The sequence below is a fragment of the Cetorhinus maximus genome, chromosome 18 (assembly GCF_964194155.1).
Source record: "Cetorhinus maximus chromosome 18, sCetMax3.hap1.1, whole genome shotgun sequence".
Taxonomy (NCBI): domain Eukaryota; kingdom Metazoa; phylum Chordata; class Chondrichthyes; order Lamniformes; family Cetorhinidae; genus Cetorhinus; species Cetorhinus maximus.
In genome coordinates, this window is record NC_135896.1 from 72,592,615 (window position 1) to 72,615,233 (window position 22,619).

Below are 22,619 nucleotides of genomic sequence, written 5' to 3' on the forward strand. Positions count from 1 at the left end.
CTCACTGGGGATAGTGTGCTGTGATATCAAGCCCACTGTTCCCCGAGCCGTGACAAATGTGAAAAAGTTTGATCAAACTACCAGATTGCTCCAATTCTACCTAACTGTTTAATTTAGGTTAACAGAATACAAGCAACAGGTTTGTAAACTTAATAACTGTTTAATAACTAAATAACTGTTTATTGAACAAACTGTCACTAACCAGTGGCAAAAGAAAGAAATATAAACTGCTAACTTCTAACACCATAATTTAAACTCTATCCCCCTTTTTAAATCCCTATGCACACACACACACAGAAGACACGTAAGACGCACAAAACATGGATTTTAAGGGCGGGATAAAACAGTTCAATAGCACCTGTTCTGGAGTACAGAATTCGATGGGTTGATTTTGATCAATGCCTTACAAATTCCTTTCAGTTCTTTTGATGACACGAGCTGGTCTTCCAGCACTTTTAGTATTTAGTTCACTGGTTGAGAACTTGCTTTCCAATGTCTCTAACAGTGGTTTTCTCCTTTTCCTTTTTACAGGGGTTTCCTCAGAGAGACAGCAGGTTAGAGAGATATGAGGAAAAGAGATTTTAGATGTTTTCCCTTTGCAGGCCAGGAGCTTTCTGCACTGCTCTCACACAAAACCCCGGTCACCTGGTCAGGAGCCAATTAAAATGCTGTTGTCAGGCAGCTCCCTTGGTCCAGGACTCCTTTCCGGCACCATCTGTCTTTCATGGCACACTCTGTTCCAGGACTACAACATTGTATATATCTCTCATCCTGTTCCAGTAGACATGTCTTTCAACCTGCAGCCATTGTAATTCTAATCCACTGTCCAACAGAAAATAAAAAAATATGTTATAGAGTCATAGACGCAAGCCCTTCCACCCATCGTGTCCATGCTGGCCATCAAGCGTCTATCTATTCTAATCCCATTTTCCAGCACTTGGCCCATGGCCCTGTATGCTATGGCATTTCAAGTACTCATCTAAATACTTCTTATGCTTCTTAAATGTTGTGAGGCTTACTGCCTCTACCACCCTCTCAGGCAGTGTGTTTCAGATTTCAGCCGCCCTCTGGGTGAAAACATTTTTCCTCAGATCCCCTCTAAACCTCCTGCCCCTTACCTTAAATCTATGCCCCTAGTTTTTGACACCTCCGCTAAGGGGAAAAGTTTCTTTCTGTCTACCCTATCTATGCCCCTCATAATTTTGTATACCTCTATCAGGTCCCCCCTCAGCCTTCTCTGTTCCAAAGAAAACAACAATAGCCTATCCAGTCTCTCTTCATGGCTGAAATGCTCCAGCCCAGGCAACATCCTGGTGAATCTCCTCTGCCACCCTCTCCAGTGCAATGTTCTTTACAACAGTCCAACAGAAATAAAAAGATATGTTCCCTAAATGCCTCCACCCTTAAAAGAGATGAAACACCATTTCAAAAATGCATTTCATCACAAGGTATGTGACACATGGACAACAAAAAGTGAGACCTACTTCCATTCATCCTCCCTTCCCCTTTTACAATCTTCAGAATTTCTTACCCCCTTAACTTATTTTAGTATTTTACACCCGAGACAATGCATCCACGATCACATTATCTTTACCAGCAATATGAACAATCTTTACATTGAATGGTTGAAACAATAGACTCCATCTAAACAGTCTCGCATTTCGAGTTTTAAACTTTTCAATGAACACCAGCGGATTATGGTCAGTGTAGATTAGTGTTTCTCTGTTATCATGTCAGACATAAACTTCAAAGTGTTGAAGAGACAACAACAATGCTAGAGTTTCTTTTTCTACTGTAGAGTACTTTTTCTGGTGTTGATTTAGTTTCTTGGAAAAGTGCCCCATCTTGTAATAGGACTGCACCTACCCCCAAGCCGCTAGCATCAATTGCCATTTTAAAATGTTTGGTAAAGTCAGGGGTGGCCAACTCTGGTTCATTTATTAAGATTACCTTCAGCTTTTCAAAGGCTGCTTGGCATTCTGCTGACCATGCCACTTTTGCCTGTTTTCTTAACAAATTGCTAAGAGTTACAGCTATTGTGCTGGAGTTAGGCACAAACTTCTGATAAAACCCACACGTTCCCAAAAATCTCAGGATTTCTCATTTAGTTTTAGGAATGGGAAATTCTATTAGAGTGTTCACATTTGCTGTTCTTGGCAACACTTGCCCTTGTCCTACGTCCTAGGTAAGTTACCCTTGCTTTTGCAAATTCGCTTTTGGCCAGATTTATGACTAAGTCAGCCAACTGCAATTGCTTAAACAGATCCTCTAATTGCTTTACATGTTCTTCCCATGTGTTGTTATAGGCAGCATTTTCTGGTCTACGAGTGGGGGTGGGGCCCGCTCACCGACGCGTAAAATGACGCAGGGTGACATCGGATGTGTGTCCCGACATCACTTAGACTTTCAGTTCGGCGGGTGCGCAGCCGAGTTGGCTGTGCGCCTGCCGACCTGTCAACAGCCACTTAAGGCCATTAGTGAGGTATTTAAAACACTTAATGGAACTGCCCGTCCAACCTTAAGGTTGGCGGGCAGGCAAAGAGCCCAGGCGGCCTTCAGAAAAACATGAAACCTCATCCACAGGCAGAATGAGGTTTCATGAGGGTTTTAAAATCTTAACATACTCTTCAAATAAAATTTGTGGGCATGTCCCAGCTCATGTGACAGTGTCACATGAGGGGGATATATCAGTAAAGTTTTTTCTATTCTTTAATCTGTTTTTCACATTTGAGCCAATCTCCCTGAGACAGCACTTTACCTCGGGGAGATCTGTGCTCTCTTTTGCACGCATGTGCACACATGTGCAAAAGAGCACACTACCAGCTCAGGGAAGCACAGTGCTTCTGGTCGCACGTCATGTTAGGCGGGCCTTAATTGGCCCGCCCACATAAAATGGCGATGCGCCCCCAGCTGGGGGCGCTGATCAGGAACCCGCCCGCTCGTGCACGCTCCTGCTCCCGCACAACCCCCCTAAATGCTGCCCATATATATCACAACACTGCCTAAATAAACTACACAGTTAGGTACTTCAGCTATGACTTGATTCATAAGTCTCTGAAATGTAACTGGGGCGTTTTAAAACCCAAACGGCATGGCTAGACATTGATACAACCCACTTGGTGTAACAAAGGTGGATGTTTCTTTAGCCTATGATGTTAATGGCATTTGCCAATACCCCATTAATAGATCAATTTTAGAAAGAAATGAGGCACTGCCAACCCTATCGATGCAACCTTCTAACCGAGGAATTGTGTACGAATGTGTCCTCGTTACTACATTCACTTTCCTGTAGTCTATACAAAATCTAGCAGATCCATTTGGCTTAGGAACCAATACTACCACTGAACTCCAGCCACTTTGGCTGGGCTCAATCAATTGATTGTCGAGCATATATTGGATCTATATCCAATAGATTTCTAACCGAGCTTGTTTTTCTGGGCTCAACTGATAACGATGTTGTTTTATCGGCACTGAGTCTCCTATGTCCACATCATGTCCAGCTAACGTAGTACATCCAGGTGTATCCCTACAAATTCCCTTATACTTCCTAAGTAACTTTATTAGATTTTTCCCTTTCTTGTTTTCTTTCTCTCTTCTGCCTTTCCACCTGTTCCCTTTGGAATGCCCTTTCTCTTTCATTTTCTGCTGCCCCTAGTTCCAATTTTCAATTTGCAATTGAATTTGAGCCCATTCCAATGTATCACCCCTTGGAGAACTCAGTCTTTCAGATATTCCTTCCAATTTCAAACGCGGTGCCATCTCCCAACAACATATATATTAATGATTGAGATGAGGGAACTAAATGTAATATCTCCAGATTTGCAGATGACACAAAGCTGGGTGGGAGGGTGAGCTGTGAGGAGGACGCAGAGATGTTTCAATGTGATTTGGACAAGCTGAGTGAGTGGCAAATGCATGGCAGATGCAATATAATGTGGATAAATGTGAGGTTATCCACTTTGGTAGCAAAAACAGGAAGGCAGATTATTATCTGAATGGCTATAAATTGAGAGAGGGGAATGTGCAACGAGACCTGGGTGTCCTTGTACACCTTCGCTGAAGGTAAGCATGCAGGTGCAGCAGGCGGTAAAGAAGGCAAATGGTATGTTGGCCTCCATAGCCAGAGGATTCGAGTACAGGAACAGGGATGTCTTGCTGCAATTATACAGGGCCTTGGTGAGACCACACCTGGAATATTGTGTGCAGTTTTGGTCTGCTTATCTGAGGAAGGATGTACTTGCTATAGAGGGAGTGCAGCGAAGGTTTATCAGACTGATTCCTGGGATGGCAGGACTGACATATGAGGAGAGATTGAGTCGTTCAGCATTATATTTGCTGGAATTCAGAAGAATGAGGGGGCATCTCATAGAAACCTATAAAATTCTAACAGGACTAGACAGGGTAGATGCAGGAAGGATGTTCCCGATGGTGGGGGAGTCCAGAACCAGGGGTCATAGTCTTAGGATATCGGGTAGACCATTTAGGACTGAGATGAGGAGAAATTTCTTCACCCAGAGAGTGGTGAGCCTGTGGAATTTGCTACCACAGAAAGTAGCTGAGGCCAAAACATTGTATGTTTTCAAGAAGGGGTTAGATATAGCTCTTGGGGCGAAAGGGATCAAAGGATATGGGGAGAAAACGGGAGCAGGCTATTGAGTTGGATGATCAGCCATGATCATAATGAATGGCGGAGCAGGCTGGAAGGGCCGAATGGCCTACTCCTGCTCCTAGTTTCTATGTATGTACGTTTCTATGTATCTCTTCAATTATCTCTGCCTTCCTAGCTTTAGCAGGCAGGCCTACACTTAATTTACAATTCAATTAACCTGGCTTTTGGGATCCCTTGTAAAATCATCAGGGACACCTCTACCACTTGCAGGAAACTGCCATCTTATTTTTGACAGTATAAACCTGGTATTTCCTTTGAGCTTTTATTACTTACTAAATCTAAACCCAAATCGTCAGTGTCTTTTCTTCCAAAATATCCCTGATCCAAGCCTCCAAACTTTGCCACGAATCACTGGGGATAGTGCGCTATAATATCAAGCCCCACTGTTCCCTGAGCCATGACAAATGTGAACAGTTGGATCAAAGCACCAGAGTGCCCCAGTGCTCACGCACACACACACACACACACACACACACACATTGTGCCCTAGGCGTGCGGGATCAGCGGGGGTGGGGGCAGTTGGAAGCCAACTGCCACCCGCAATCAGCAGCACACTGCAATTTTACGCAGGTGGGCCAATTCAGGCCCACCCAGCGTGAGACGTGGTCTGTGAATGAGCGTGAAAGGGTGGGCGGGACGGGGCTTAATGTCCACCGGGTCCAATGGTGACCCAGCGGCCAATTCAAATGCGGCCTCGGCAGCCCCTGGAAGGCTGCCATCGAAGGATGTGGAAGCCCTGTGAATGGAGACCGTGGCGGGTGGACATGGCAGGCGGGAGGCCAGGTCGGCAGGGCAGCTGGCCCTGCATTTCTCAGATGAGTGCCTCGCACTCATGGAGGAGGTGGCAGCAAGGAGAGAAAACCTTGTGCCCAGGGACAGGAGGAGGAGGCCCCCCCCGCCTCACCAAAAAGACCTGGGAGGAGGTAGCATCCTGGGTCAGCAGCCATGACATGATGAGGCACACATGGGTGCAGTGCCAGAAGCGCTTCAACGACCTCCTGCGATCGGGAAAGGTGAGTACCGTGTTGGCATGGGCCACTTTGCAGAACAGTTAAGAGCTACGCATCCCCACATGAATCTCAGAGGTGTTAGAGTGTGAGTGGAAAATATCAATGAGGCAGGATCTGGCCAAGTGTGTGAGCCTGGACTGAGTGCTTGGATTGAGTGCCTTGTGGCTCCAGGGTCATGAATGGGCTGAGCCCTGTGAGGTGTTCCTCAGGTGGAGTTGGCCAGGCTGCAATGGCAATGCAGGTAGAGAGTGGACTATTCAATCCTCTTCCCCTATCCTTTCAGGAGAAAACATACCATAACAATGCTGAGAGGTTGCGGATTGGCGGAGGACCTCCACACCTCCTAATCCTCAGTCGATACGAGCAGGGGGTCTTGGAGCTGGAGAGGTGCCATGCACCTCTGTCAAGCGGCCGCGGTGAGGTCGGGATGCCAGAGGGAGGTAAGAGTGCCGTGCACGGAGATGAGAATTGGGTTTTTGCAACCATTCCAATATATTCTCTATATTGATGTGAGCCTCGAACCTAGAATCCCCATTGATAATGGAAAGATGAGGGCACCATGATGCATATCTCTGTCTCATCAGGGTACCAGGCATGCACAGTGACAGCGTCATGACTTAAACTAACGACATGTCCTTCTTCTCCATTTTAGGCTCACCAGCAGCTGGTCGTCATGATGAGCCTGAAGGCTGACCCCTGAGAACCACCATGCTGAGCACGCACCTGCGCTACACCTGTCAAACAGGCACCAGCACAGGTACCAGCACCTTGGTGGGCATAAGATCACCATGTAGCCTATCAGTGCACATTGGTGAGGGCACTTCACACTCGCTTGAGGTGCAAGCAGAGACAGAGAATGCCCAGTGCGCCAGCAGTCGGAGAACTGCTGGGGACCAGGACAATGCTCAGTCAATGGCTGATGATGTGCCTCTAGAGTCGTCCCTGAGGTAGTAGATGCTGGATGTCCAGCGGGGTGTGCGGGAGGATCTGGCGGAGATACATGAGGCAATGAGTGCCATGGTGTCCGTTGTGGAGGAGTCTCTGTGGAGCATAAACATTGCATTGACCCTCAAGGCTGAGCACAATGCCTCCATAATGGACAGATTGGCGAGTCTCATGGACATGCTCCTCCAGGGAATCAATCAGGGGTTGCTGAGGATGCACTCGGACCTGCAAGCCCCCAAACCGGCAATGACCTCAGCGGGTCAGTGTCAGTGTGGGAGATGGATTGGGCACCCAGTATCCCAGCTATGTGCCCATCCATCAATGGTGAGCAGGGAGGTCCAAAGCGACCTCATGTTGTCGCACGAGCTGCCTGTTATCTCTGGGGGCTCCTCTCAGGGCACTCCAGATGATGGCAGAAGTTCCTCTGCCCCTCCGCCAGTGACCGTGGCATCTGATGAGGCTGCGGCGACCGGAGAGATGCCAGCCGTGCCAGTGGCCACTCCTTCCCAGTTGGGGCTTGCACAGGTTCCACGGGCCAGAGGACACTGGCCAAGGTCATCAAGGCCAACAGGACAGCAGAGTGAACAGGCTGTCTCCAATGCTGGTACCAGCGAGGGGGGAGCTCCTAGAACCACAAGCGAAAACTTAAAGCACCTTAAACACAACACGGCCTGATCACGGGTGATATTTGTTTCCCCCCATTTTTCTGTTCTTTTTTTAATGGTGTGATGGAAAACACCCATCAATGTTAATTTCTGCAATGTTTGTCAGTCACCAGTTAATTAAATGTGTTTTTGTACAACTGGCCTCTGGACGCTTCAGTTGTTCTGTAGGTGCAGGGGAAGCCATAATGTTATGATGGACATGTAACTCCTTACACTATGTGCCACTGCAATAAAGTTTATGTTGTTGACCAAGGAACTGGTCCTGTCAGGGATCGAATATGAAGCCTGCAGCCCTGGCATGTGGTGGTGGTTCTTATCTGGTAGTCTAGCTGAAGGAGTGTTGGATCAAAGCGTCCCTGGTATCCCTTCCTCCCTGGAGGTTACCCAGGTCAGCATTTATCCCCTCAGTGTTCTCCTCATCGTGCTCGTCCTTGGATTCACTACTGGACTCATCGTCTGTTGCCAGTGCAGCTGTGTCAAGATCTTCTTCCTTCACTGCGTCCCCCCTTTCCAGTGGCAGATTGTGGAGAGCGCAGCATGCAATCACTATCAGTGACACATGAACTGGGGGGTATTGCAGTGCACCCCCTGAGCAGTCCAGGCATTGGAAGCGCATCTTGAGAAGACCAATGGTTCTCTCTACCACTGCCCTTGTGGAGACATGGCTCCTATTGTATAGCTACTCGGCCTCTGTTTTTGGGTGGTGGAGAGGTGTCATGAGCCACCTTTTGAGCAGATAGCCCTTGTCACCCATCAGCCATCCATGCAGTCAGGCTGGAGCACTGAAGACCCTCAGCACCTGGGAGTGTCTCAGGATGTAAGCATCATGGTAGCTGCCAGGGTACAGATTTGCAGAATCTGCATCCTGTGGTCACACACTATCTGCATGTTCATGGAGTGGAATCCATCCTGTTGACGAAGGCACCCGGCTCACCCGCTGGCGCCTTGATGATCACGTGTGCAGGCAATTGCATCCTGGATGCGGGGGAACCCAGCAATCGCTGCAAAGCCTCTGGCTCGCTCTGCCTGGCTGGCCTCGTCCATACGGTAATGAATGAAAGTCGATACCCGCCTGAATACAGCTCCTGTCACCAGTTTAACGCAACTGTGGACAGCTGATTGGGAGACTCCACACAGATCCCCCACCGACCCCTGAAAGGAGCCGGAGGCATAGAAGTTAAGGGCCACCATGACCTTCAGTGGCACTGGCATGGGGTGTCCACCCATACAGTTGGAGCTGATCTCAGGGCCGATTATCTGACAAATGGAGGTCACTGTCTCCCTTGAGAGACAGAGCCTCCTTCGGCATTGCACCTCAGACATATTGAGGTAGCTGCATCGCCACCTGTAAACCCTGGTAGCAGGATATTGGCGTCTTCTGCAGCCTTCGCCTTCCTGTTGGCCCTGAGCCCCTTGTGCCTGCACCTCTCCTCCTACAAGTCACTCCCCTGGACGCTGAATAGGAACACCTGGCCTCCTTCCCCTTCTGGCTCTCTCTTCCTCTTCAGAGGAGGTGCCTCCAGCAGAGACCACACTCCCCATTCCCAAGGTAAGAGAAGGCTGCCTGATACCTGGAAGGGTCCACACTGTCTGAATCCTCTGGGGGCCTGGAAAGCAACACTGAGTCCTGAACTGAAGCCTCTAAAATCTCTGAATGCAGTTCTGAAGCGACATGGAGCTGTCCTGTTCACAGAAGCAACCATCAGCAAGTGATATCCTAAACTCCTCACTAATCACTTTGACAATGCCACTGACCACTCTTATCCTGCCCATGGATGAGGTTTTGCAAATTGTGGCCTGTCCACCTGCCCGTTTTGCCTGTGCAACGGCCTGAAAATTGCACAGGCTACATAAAGTCAGAGACAATTGGTGTCTCAAGGGCTTTAACTGGCCACTTAATTAATGGCGGGTGCACCTCCGCTTCATTGTGCGCCTGCCTCGCGAAATATCGCAAGAGTGCGCATTGACGCCAGCTTGCTCGGCCGACGTCAGTGCGCTTTATTTCACGCCCGGACCTGTCGGGTGCTCACCCATACGTTGAGCAAAAAATCCTACCCAATGTCTCTAACTGTGGTTTTTCCCTTTTCCTTTTTATAAGGCTTTCCTCAGAGAGAGAGCAGGTTAGAGAGATATGAGGAAAAGAGATTTTAGATGTTTTCTCTTTGCAAGCCAGGAGTTTTCTGCACTGCTCACACAAAACCCTGGTCACCTGGTCAAGAGCCAATTAAAATGCTGTTGTCAGACAACCCCATTGGTCCAGGACTCCTTTCCGACACCATCCTGTCTTTCATGGCACACTCTGTTCCAGGACTGCAACATTGTATATATCTGTCATCCTGTTCCGAATCTACAGTCCAACAAAAAATAAAAGATATGGTCTTTACAACAGTCCAACAGAAATAAGAAGATATATTCCTTACATCTGCCAAGAAGCAATTATCTCAGTGAATTAAGCATTATTTGTGATGCACTACTATTTTTTTTACAAAGTTCTAACACTTTGTGAGTGAATTTTGAAAAATATTGAGTTTCTGTCCAAAAGTGCATATCTTAGAGTGTTTTTTTTGGAATGCAAGGAATGCTGTAATGCAAATTCTTCCCAAGTAGAAACAACTTTTTGAGTTTCTGATAGGAAGTTTTGATTTTCTGGTGTAAAGTGATTATGAGATTTAATTAAGCATTCTTTGTGATGTAATAGTATTTTTTACGAAGTTCAAACACCCCAGGAGTGTATTTTGAAAAATATTGACTTTCTGTCGAAAAGTGCTTATCTCAGTGAGGTAATTATTTTTCGAATTGAATGCAGGAATGCTGCAATCCAATTCTGTATGATGGAGAAACAGTTGTTTGAGTTTCTGGTGAAAAAATATGATTTTCTGCTAAAACATGAATGTCTCGGTGAATTAATCATCCCTTGTGATGTACTACAATTTTTTACGAAGTTCTAACACTCTGTGAGTGCATTTTGAAAAATATTGATTTTCTGTTGAAAAATGCTTATCTCATTGAGATAATATTTTTTGGAATGCTATAATGCAATTTCTTATGACGTAGAAACAAGTGTTTGAGTTTCTAACGAGCAGTTTTGATTTTCTGGATAAAGTAGTTATCTGATTTAATTAAGCATTCTAAGTGATCTACTATTATTTCTAATGAAGTTCAAACACTGTAAGACGTATTTCAAAAAATATTGACTTTCTTTCAATTACTGATTATCTCAGTGAGATAAATATATTTTTGAATGCAGGAATACTGGAATGCAATTTCTTACCATGTTGGGACAAGTGTTTGAGTTTCTGATGAAAATGTTTGATTTTCAGGTGAAAAGTATTTATCACAGTGAATTAAGCATTTTTTTTTTGAGATGTACTGCCATTTTTATGAAGGTCTAACACCCCTAAGTGTATTTTGAAACAAATTGAGTTTCTGTCGAAAAGTGCTTATCTCAGTGAGATTTTTTTTGGAATGCGGGAATGCAATTTCTTGCAAAGTAGAAACAACTGTTTGAGTTTCTGATGAGAAATTTTGATTTTTGGGCAAAAATTGATTATCTGATTTAATTAAGCATTCTATGTGCTGTATTAATTTTTTATCAAGTTCTAACACTGTATGACTGTATTTTGAAAAATATTGAATTTCTTCCAATGACTGCATATCTCAGTGAGATAAATATATTTTTGGAATACAGTAATGATGCAATGCAATTTCTTATGACGTAGAAACTATTCTTTAAGTATCTTATGAATAGTTCTGATTTTCTGCCAAAAGTGAATTAAGCATTCTTTATGATGCACTGGTCTTTTTTTACGAAGTTCTTAACACTCTATGGGCAGGATTTTACGTCCGCAGACAGGCACAAGCCCAACCCGATTGGGCATAAAATTGCGTGCATGACGTCGGGTGAGCATCATGGTGCCTTTGACTTACATTTGCGGGTGCTACATCTAGGTTCTCCCCCTTTGCTGGCACCGGCATTGGAGACAGCCTGCTGACTCTGCTGTCTTCTTGGCCTTGATGACCTCGGCGGTTGTCCTCTGGACAGTGAAGCCTGTGCTGGCCCCGCCTGGGAGGGAGCGGTGAGTGCCACATCTGACATCTTCCCAGTCGCTGCAGCCTCATCAGATGCAATAGTTACTGGTGGAGGGGCGGTGGAACTACTGCCGTCATCCAGAGCATCCTGAGAGGAGTCCGCAGAGATGACAGGCAGTTGGCGCGCCAACATAAGGTGGCTGTGGACCTCCCTGCTCGCCATTGATGGACGGGCACCTAGCTGGGACACTGGGTGCCTCATCCATCTCCCACACAGACACTGACCAGCTGAGGTCAGTGCCTGTGTGAGGGCCTGCAGGTCTGAGCCCAACTCCAGGAACTCCTGATTCTGTTCCTGGAGCTGCCTCTCCATGAGAGTCGCCACTCTCAATGGAGGCGGCAGTGCGCTCGGCCATGATGATCAACACACTGCTGATGCTCCGCATGGACTCCTCCATTAGGGAGACCATGGCACGCATACCCTCATGGATCATCACTAATTCCTCCCGCACATCTCGCAGGACATCCAGCATCTGCCGCCTAATGGATAACGCCAGAGGCTCATCATCAACCTTCGACTCAGCATCATCCTGGTCCCCAGCAGCCCTCTGACTCCCAGCACCCTGGGCACTCTCTGCTTCTGCCTGCACCTCAAGTGAGTGTGAAGTTCCCTCACCAATGTGCATCAAGATACTAGCTGCCGATATAATGCCCACTGAGGTGCTGTCATCTGCGCTGGTGCCTGCTTCAGAGAATGGGTGTGATGCAGGTGCAACAGAAGCTCGGTAGTCGTCCGGTGTCAGGGGTTGCCCTTCAGGGTTCACAGAGTGCACGCCTGCTGGCAAACCTAAAAGGGAGAACAACGACATGTCATTAGTTAAAGTCATCATACTGTCACTGTGCATGCCAGGCACCCTGGTAAGACAATGGAGATCTGCATCACGGTGCCACTGTCTTCCAATGATCAATGGTGACACCAGATTCGAGGCTCACATCAATGAAGAGACGACACTAGAATGGTTGCACAATCCAAAAGTCTCACCTCTGTGCACTGCACTCTTACCTTCGCCTGGCACCCACGCCTCTCCACGCCGGCTCTCGACCTCCGGGGCATCTTGCTCATATCGGGAAAGGGTTAGGAGGCTAGTGGGGACTCTGCTGTTCCGCAACCTTTCAATATTGTTGTGGGTTGTCTTCTCCCAAAACAACAGAGGAGCATTGATTAGTCCATTCTCTATCTGCAGGGCCATTGTAGCTTGGCCCACCCCAGCTGAGGAGCATCTGGCAGGGCACATCCAAGTCGTGGGCCTTGAGCCTCAAGGCATTCAGTCCAAGCAGCCAGGGCTCACCCCCTTGGCTAGCTCTGGCATCTTTGGCAGTTGGCACTCTGACTCTAGTATCCTGAGGTCCACAGGGTGAGGAGGGGTGTGGGGGCGTGGTCACACCTTAACACTTCTACACACTGACCCATGCCAACATGGCCCTCACCCTTCCTGAGTGCAGCAAGTCAATGAAGCACTTCCAGCACTGCACTGCACCCAGGAGCATCGCACCACATCGTGGCTGCTCACCATTGCTGCAACCTCTTCCCATGCCCTCTTTCTGAGGTGTGGTGGCCTCTTCTTCCCATCTGTCAGGAAGCTAAAATAATTCTGATAATGTTATTGGAATTTATTGTAAAGTAGAGTAATAGTGGGGTCTGTGTCTATGTATGTGTGTGGGTGTGTGTGACTTAATTCAATTAAAGGCAGCTGGTCTGAAGGTTTTGATGTAATAGAAGATAAGCTGGGTTTGAAATGTTAAGGAGGTAAACAGAGGGGGGGAAAGGGAACCTTTGGATTTTTAAATAAACCAGACTAGCTTGATTTCAAGAGAGGGGTGAAATGTGTCACCGAGCCAGGAGAAGCAAGAAACAGTGTGTTTATCTTTCCCAAAGGTTACTGGTAAAATTGGTACCATGAGAGATTTTTATTATCAGAAAGGTAAAGCCCAAAGACATAGCGAAACAATGGGAATTTGCATTCAAAGGGGAAAATATGTATAAAGGAGCGACGGCTGCGTGTGAGGGTAGGCACTTTAAGATCTAACAAGTGTGAAATGCCTCCAGCATCTAAGCCTCAAGCTGCTGTTTACAAAGAACTAAAGTTAAGAAAACTCACTTTGAATTCGACTGGTACAGGGTATTGTGTGTCACCTTGCCTGACTCATAGATGTCTACAGCACAGAAGGAGGTCTTTCAGCCCATCAGTCTGTGCCGGTCAACAAAGATCTGACTACACTAACCCCATTTTCCAGCGCTTAGCCCATAGCCCTGGAGGTTATGGCAACACAAGTGAATATCTAAATACTTCTTAAATGTTACGAGAGGTTCTGGCTCAACCACCCTTTCATGCAGTGAGTTCCAGACTCCCACCACTTTTGGGTGAAAAAATTTCTCCTCAACTCCCCTCTTAGCCTTCTACCTCTTAGCTGAAATCCATGCCTCCTAGTTTTTGTCAACTTTACTAATGGAAAAAGTGCCTTCATATCCACCCTACCTATGCCCCTCATAATCTTATACACCTCTATCAGGTTCCCTCTCAGCCTTTGTTGCTCCAAGGAAAACAACAGCCTATCCAATCTTTCCTCATAGCTCAGACCCTCCAGCCAGGCAGCATCCTAGTAAATCTCCTCTGCACCCTCTCCAGTGCAATCACATCTTTCTTATGATGTGGTGACCAGAACTGGATGCAGTATTCCAATTGTGGCCTAACCAGAGTTTTATACAGTTCCAGCATAACCTCCCTATTCTATGCCTTGGCTAATAAAGGCAAGTAGCCCATATGTCTCCTTAACCACCTTATCTACCCGCCCTGTTACCTTTAGGGATCTATGGATATGCACATCAAGGTCCCTCTGGTCTTCAGTACTTCCCAGGGTCCTACCATTCATAGTGTAATCCCTTGCCTTGTTTCCCCTCCGCAAGTGCATTACCTCACACTTTTCCGGGTTGAATTCCATTTGCCCTGCTCTGCCCACCTGACCAGTCCATCGGTATCCTTCTGCAGTTTACAGCTATCCTCTTCACTATTTACCACCCTATCAATTTTCGTGTCATCCGCAAACTTCTTGATCATACCCCCTACAATTAAGTCCAAATTGTTTATGTACACCACAAACAGCAGAGGTCCCAGCACTGAGCCCTGGGTCTGTTAAAATCCATGTGTCCTACTGTTGCATTAGCAAAAGTGTAACTGGGAATTGGGTTAATTCGGGGGATTTACAAGTTATCATAGTAGTAATTTGTAAACTTATGTATGTATTTAAAATCATTTCTCCTATTAATAAAGGTTTAATTTAGTTTTGTAAGAAACCTATAAGACTTGGTAGTCTTATTACTACTGAATTCAAGGCATGTATCTCGAAATTTATACAAATTGCAAAACAAATTGTGGCAGTTGTTTCAAGTTTCCCTCAGGGATTTGAGCAGCTCAGCATTTACCTTCGGCTGTGCCATAACAAAGTTGGGGGCTCTTTTGCAGGATTTATTTGAAATTCCTTGATTGGGTTGGAGTTGATGAATCTTAAGGTTATGAGTACGAGAAGGACTTTGAATTCAGGAGTTGGTGTGAGGTTTCTTGAAGTGGTGAGACTAAAATATGGCTTTGGCAGTTGCTAAGACTTGCCTGAGAGTTGAAGTTCTAACTTTGGCTTGTTTACAAAAGGTAACTAAAGTTAAGTTAATGGAATTGGTGGATAAGTTACAATTGGGATTACCTGCAGGTGCAAAGAAAGCAGACATAGTTGAGATAATAGCACAGCACCTAAAACTGGAAGGTATAACATTTTCCAGGGAGTGAGTCACAGCTGGAGGTGGTGAGACTTCAGTTACAAATGAAGAAACTTGAACTTGAACAAGCAAAGGAAATGAAAAAATTGGAGCTAGAGGCAGAAGAAAAGGAAAGGGCAGAAAAAGAAAGAGCATTTCAAAGGGAGCAAGCAGAAAGGCAGGAGAAAGAAAGGAAGCTGGAACTGGAATCCCAGGCAAGGGAGAAGGACAAAGAAAGAGAGGCAAGGCAACGAGAGAAAGAGCAAGAAGCTTAAAAGGCTGGAAGTTAAAAAAGTGATCACAGATTCTGAGGAAAGTTCTGATGATGAAAAAACCTTCAACCTAAAACTTAGCAGTAAGATGTTTAAGTTTGTGCAAGCTGTCCCAAAGTTTGAGGAAAGAGATGTCAAGGCATTCTTTATTTCGTTTGAAAAGGTAGTTAGGCAAATGAAGTGGCAAAAAGAAATCTGGACATTACTTCTTACAGAGTAGGTTGGTAAGCAGAGTTCATGAGGTTTCTGTTTCACTTTCAGAAGAGGTATCGGTGGTTTATGATGCAGTAAAAAAGCTATTCTGAGTGCATATGAGTTAGTCTCTGAGGCATACAGGCAGAAATTTCAGAATATAAGGAAACAACCTGGGCAGACCTATATTGAATTTGAAAGGGTAAAGAAAAGTAATTTTTACCTTTGGATAAGGACGTTAAAGGTAGAGACAACGTATGAAGTTCTTAGGGAAATAATTCCCTTGAAAGAATTTAAAATTTCACTTCCTCTTGTAGTTAGAACCCATGTTGAAGATCAGAAGGTTAAAAGATCTAGATAGGCAGCAGAGATGGCTGACGATTATGAACTGGTCCATAAATCCTAAACCTTTTTCCATCATTCCCATAAACCCAAGAAGGATAGAAGATGGGAAGTTGACAGGAAGGCAAGTAACCAGGGAAAAGAAGGAATAGGTGGAAATTCCCAGGAAGGTTTTTCTCAGAATAAAAAGGAAGGTGCAGAGGGTAGGAGTGACATTCAAAAATTGAGGTGTTTTCATGTAATAAGGTTGGACATATGAAATATGCGTACTGGAAATTGCAGGGAAAATCTGTTGGGATTATTGGGGTGCAGAAAAGTTCTGGAAGTAAAAGTACTGTGGGTTCTGAGGTTCGGGCACAGGAAAAACCAATGGTTTATGTACAGATAAAACAGGAAGAATCAGTGATAGGTAAAGAAGTGGGAATGTGTTCATAAATTACCCAAGAGAATTTGGAGAAGCAGGTTGCAGAAATGTTTAAAGATTTTGGGCGGAATTTTCCGTGCCCGTTGGCGGTAGGTGTGATAGGTGGCATGCGCAGACAATATGGCGCGAGCTGTTTCACGACGGAGGGAAGGCAGGTCAGGGTCTTCTGCTCAGCCCGCCAATGGCGGGCAGTGTTTCCTGCCAATGGTCATCGGGGAGCTCATTGTAATATATCAGTTTATCATTAAAAGGGCATCCCACCAGGCTCTTGGATCCCCACCGGATCGTCCGTCCACGTCAGTGGGAAAGCACGTCAATGTGTTTCACAATGGCACACGGGCAACATGCACTTGGCGGCCTTCACTTTGGGGGAACTGGAGGTGAGTGAACAGCAGCGTTTTCCTCGGCTCGTCAGCTTTGCAGGCTTCGGGGCGCCGGGGGTTGGAGTGAAGTACGCCCCTGCCTCAGAAGCGGCTGTTGTCGGGGGTGTCCGGGGGCAACTGCTGCCCAGCCTCGGAGGTGACTTATGGGTGGGTGTGGGGGAGAGTGGGGGGGGTGGGAGAGGTCCGGTGGGGGGCAACTGCTGCCCTGGTGTTGGATCCTGCACACAAGAACTTGAGATGGGAGGCAGCGTAGGCGAGGGAAGTGGCCACGTGGTACTGCCACTGTATAAACTGACCATCCCTCTTCAACTGAGACAGATCAGATGCAGCTACAGTGATATGATTGGGGTGGAGCTCCTCGACAGCAAGCAATGGGGAGGCACAAAGTGCCATCAAGTCTCCACCCAGCACAGACTGCAAGTCCGAGACGCTTAACTGGACCACGGAGCAGTTGGACCACGGACATTGTACAATCTTCTCGCCGACACTGGCCATGTAGCAGTCACTGCTGGAGGTGCTCACAGCCCCTTGCAATCTCAGCATCCCAGTTAGAAGCTGTCTCCCCCATGTCGCAGGCTGACAGGGCACTCACCTGTGGCCATCCGAGGGGTGGTCAGCACTCTCCAGGAGGGGTTAAGGGGCCATCACACAGGGCCAGGAAAGGTGCTAAGTACAGCCATGCAAAACACATCTCTCTCTCTGTCATGCTGCAAGAGGGCCACATCAGGAGCATGGAGCCTGGTGACCTAGCTGTATGCCTGATTGCCTACAGAGAGTGAAGAAGATGGAGGAGAGCGCGACTGAGGCTCCTGGCTGCATAAAGGCAGGAGCAGCAACCTCATGAAGAAGGGGCTGCTCCTCCCCTGCAGCAGAACATCAGAACCCCCCCACCCCGCCTCAAGAAACATCAGGCACCTACCCGCTGTTGCCTCCTCTGTCTCCCCCCTCCTCCTCTCCCTCTTGCTGCCCCCTGCTCCCACTCCCCACTCGCTCTGTTTGTTCTGTGTATTTTGCCTGTATTGGGGTGGGTGTAGCACTCCCCGATGGCAGCAACACCTTTGCCGGTGCTGGCCCCGCCCAGGCCACCTATGCGGGGGCTGTGGCCTCTTCGGCCTCTGTGTCTCCCGTGCCCCGTTACCATTTAAATTGCAGACATCAGCTTGGGGTGAGGTGCTGCATCCACCCCACAATGACCTTCGAGGCCTGCGTAAAGGCTCTGGCAGGGGTTGTCGGCCCCTCGACCATAGTCGCAGCCTCGAAACTGTACGGGAAGGCCGTATTCTTTTTAAAGGCCAAGCGAGAGGTGCACCTCGCCTTCGAAAAGGGGCTCATGGTGGGCAGGACGATCCTGGTGGTGGACCCTCTGGAGGACACCGCCCAGAGGCGCATATTATCCAACATCCCGCCCTTCATCCCCGATGAGCTCCCCCTTCCCCATCTTTGTCAATGGGGGGAGGTGAGGTCGGGTGTGGCTCCAATCCCGCTCAGCCTAAAGGACGCAAGCCTTCATCATGTACGCTCCTTCCGGCGCCAGGTTTTTGTTTGCCTGGCCAGGAGGAGTGCACTTTGGGAGAGGAGTGCGTCAGGTCTGGCCTCTGTCTGGCCAACTGTAGTCTATTTGTGTGGCGCCTTTCCTGCGCCTCTTGTGGAGGAGGTTGTCAGGATTGGTTCTCCGCGGGCTGGGCATCGGGGTGGTCCTTTTGGCGTACCCCGATGATGTGCTCCTCATGTTCACTGACCCGGCTGACTTGTGGAGGGCATGCGAGTGCCAGGGCATCTACTCTGCCATGTCCTCTGCCAGGATCAACTGGGACAAATATTCTGGACTCCTGGTGGCAGATGGATCCCCTACCCGAGGAGCTCAGGCCTTTCACCTGGAGCAGGACTAGCCCCCTCTACCTAAGGGTCCACCTCTGCCCTGCTGAGGAATCCTGGCCAGTGAACTGGCAGGAGCTGGAAACCAAAGTTACCACTCGCCTGCCACGTTGGACAGGACTGCTCCGAGTACTGTCTTACCAAGGTCGAGTTCTGGTCATAAACCAGCTGATTGCTGCCATGTTGAGGTATCAGCTGGTCACTTTGACCCCTCCCCCGGATTTTGTCACAAAAATCCAGAGAATGCTCATCGACTTCTTCTGGGACAAAAGGCTGCACTGGGTCGCTGCTGAGGTTCTGAGTCTCCCACTTAGGGAGGGCAGTCAGGCGCTGGTGTGCCTATGCTTCCAGATGGCGACTTTCCACCTTCAGGCCCTGCAGCGATACCTTTACGCTGAGCCCCCTCTGAGATGGTGTGCCCTGGCGATGTATTTCTTCTGCCAGGTGCACAGCCTGAACTATGACGTGCAGCTCCTGTTTGCAGACCTGAGGGGCCGTCATGGCTCCTTCCAGGCGTTGCCCGTCTTTTACCAGGACCTGATCAAAGTCTGGAACATGGTTGCCTCGCGATGCAGCTCTCCGCTGTCAGGAGTAGCGGCTATTGTCAGAGAGCGGCTGCTCAGGAATCTGCACCTCGGGCCTTTTCAGTGGCTGGCGGAGAGGAGGGCTGTGGCTGCCAGGGTGACCAGGATCCAGGACGTGCTGGCGGTGGAGTGGGCTGGATGATTCCCTAGGAGTTGGCGCATCATGCGACGGTGGACATCCGGCTCGCAGCCAATGCCATTCAAGACCTTAGGACGATTGTGCTCAGCTCCGACGTCATTCTGGGTCTCGAGGTGGCGCTGGTGCGTGATTGTCAACTGTCCTAGTGCGTCCCTGTTCGGACATAATTCTACATTGGCCCCAAGCCCCGAATCCTCCCTCGGGAGCTGGTGCCCCCCCCAACCTGAGTAGCACGGTGCGGAAGGGTTTCCTGTATGGGCCACTGCTGCACACCCTTCAGTTACTTGAAATACATTTTATTGTTGTTTTGTTTGAGTTTCAGTCCCACACTCCTGACCCACAAGCACCCGATACGGAGGGGGACTGAGAGGGAGGAGGATCTCCTCGTTAACCTGCTGCTGGGCCTGGCCAAGTTAGCCATTAACAGGCCCAGGCAGTGGGCGATCAAGGGGGTCGTCTGACCTGACTGTCTGCCCCTCTTCCATGGCTATGTTCGTGGCCAGGTGTCCCTGAAATGAGATTCGGCAGTCTGGCAGTCCTCTCGCTTACAGTGTTGGCCTCCAACAGTGTGTTGGAGGCCAACTATGGCATCAGTGATGGAGTTAAGCCCATGCGGCAGTGCAGGAGTGACGTCCTGGACCAAGGTCTCCATGGCGGCTGCCACTCTACCAGTATTGACCTCGGTGCATTGGCATGCCGGCACTATCACCTCAACCTGAAGGCGGATAGACTCCTCCATTGTGCCTTGCTATCTGAGGAGTGCAGCGGACATCCCTTCTTGATGTCCCTGAGCTTGCCTTTGCTGCTCCAGCAACTGTGACATGACTGAGTCCAGAGGCTCGTCATCTGACTCAGACTCAGCTAATTTCTGGCCTCCAGCAGTGCCCTGAGTGCCAGACGCCTGGGAAGTCCCTGCTGTGGATCAGACAGTGTGATGTACTCACCAGATTGTGATCCTGAAGCTACTCTAAAGCTAGGTTCTGCCAAGGTCATGTCTTTGCATTGGTGGAGGGTGTGGATGAGTGCTGTGGTTGGACTTCAAGGAGGGCGCCTCCAGATTCCTCCTCAGAGGTTTCTTCACGGCTTGATTGGAGGCCCTGGGTCATGGACTCTGTCAGCTGTTTGGCAGATGTGCATGCGAAAGCAAGGGAAGATAATTAGTGCTTGGCAGTGGCCTGTGAAAAAGGACACGTCACTCACGGCATGGTTATCTGATTGATGTTGCACTGTTGGATCCTCACTTAATGGAGCAGCGCCGACCTCACTGTCAGCACAGGTCAGCTGGATGGTTCTGTTTTCAAAATCCATGAGGACCTTGATTTCGGGCATTCTGCCACCGGTCTGCAACCTCTCTCTGTTGTGAGCCAGCTTGTCCTGCATGGATAGAGATGGAGAAAGTGTAAGCAGGACGCCTGCCGGGCCAGATGATAAGTATACCTGACCTGGGTGGTGCGTGGTCCCATGGACGAGATGAGGACAATGACAGTCAGTCTGAGAGAGTGAATGGTGATGTCCCTTAAACCGGCAGTGAGTGAGGGCCCTGTGGATGTGTGAGGGGTTTGTGAGTGTGAGAGCTGAGAGTGATGAGAAGAGTGACTTACCCTGGCGGAATGGAGGAGATCATTCATCCTCTTGCGGCACTGGGTGGCTGTCCTTTTCTGAAGGACATTGGTGCTGACCACAGCTGCAGCACCTCCCAAGCCAGATTGGTCATGTTGCTGCCCATCGTGTGGCCAGAGTGGAGGTACAGGACATCCTGGCAGTCACTCGAGGGACCCGTTGTTGAAGTGGGGGGGCTGCGGTCTTTTTTCCTTTGCTGGTCATGTCTCCTGGGCAGCGGTGGTGAGCTGATAATGACGAGCGCTGTGCTGGTGGCTGCCTTTTAAACATGGCGGCCTGCACCATGCAACGGCAATGTGATGGCGGGCAAGCGAATGAGAGCCCACCCGCCATGGAAACGGTGTGTTTCCCAGGAACGCATAAGTAATGTGGCGGGCTTGCGACGAAACGGCGTGAAATCCCGCCATCACCGTTGACAGGTGGAATGCTATTTTGCCCACCCGTTACCGCATTTAGTGCAAATTTTGGAAAATCCTGCCCTTTGTGTGTGAAGGGAAAGTCTTTCCATGTGTGCAAAGTGGAGTAGGTAAAGATGTTAAAATTTTAAGGGACACAGGGGCTATAGTCAATCCCTTATGATGAGGGATAGTGACATCTGTTGTTCAGAGGGAGTATTGCAAGAACAGGTGATAATAAATGGGGTTCATGGAGATGCTAAACCTATGCCATTGTGGGAGGTAAATTTAAAAAGTAAGTGGAAAACAGGTGAGGTGATTGTTGGAATAGTGGAAAAATTGCCCAATGCAGGGTTTCACTTTATTTTGGGTAATGATTTGGCTAGTGGAGACAGTAATGTGGTAATGACTGTATTGCAGCAGGCCGTTAATCATGTTGATCTTAACAAACTTCAGGAAACTATTGTGGCCAAAAATGAAACACTTATTACAGATAACAAACAATTGAAGGAAATCCTGACTAATGTAGAAAACCAACTTTCATGTGTGAAAGAGGAGTTTGCTAATGAAAGAGGAGAATTGGTGAGATCAGTTGAGAATCAGTCACAGAAAGTAAAACACTTGACTGAGGACTTGAAATGCCTAAATGATAAACTTTAGAAGCAAACTTAACAAAGGTCAATCTTCAGTTAAAACTTGATGAACTTCAAGCATCAATAGTTGCTATGAAATATCAGGGAAAATGCTTTGAACAAGGAAAGGAATTGTTGGTAAATCAGAATAATTGGTTGAATGCAGAATTAAAACCAAAACTAACGAACTGTTAGAACTTTGTTGGGAAAGGAGCAATGAGATTCTCGAAATTAGAAGCAAACTGGATGAAAAGAAAAAGATGTGTGGTATGGAGTGACACAGTTCCAAAATTGCTCCTGTGAATAAAAGCTCTTTGCTGAATTGTGGTTCAGTTGAGTGACGAACTGACTCAAGTAACATTACTGGTGTATCAACTTCAGTAATGGACAATATGAAAACAGCTAAAGTGCCTGCAGAATTGGAAATCAAGAGTTTCCAACAGAAAGAACTGAAAGCACAAAATGACTTTTCGAAGTCAATGACGAGAGACACTGATTTACAAGTGCTTGCTGGTGCTAACATACAAAACACAGCAGTTAGAATCCGGGCAAGTGGACTGATTGCATAAGACCATTCAAAACCTAGAAAGGAGTGGAATGATGTAGTTTGTGGGTTATGTAAAAGAATTGAAGGG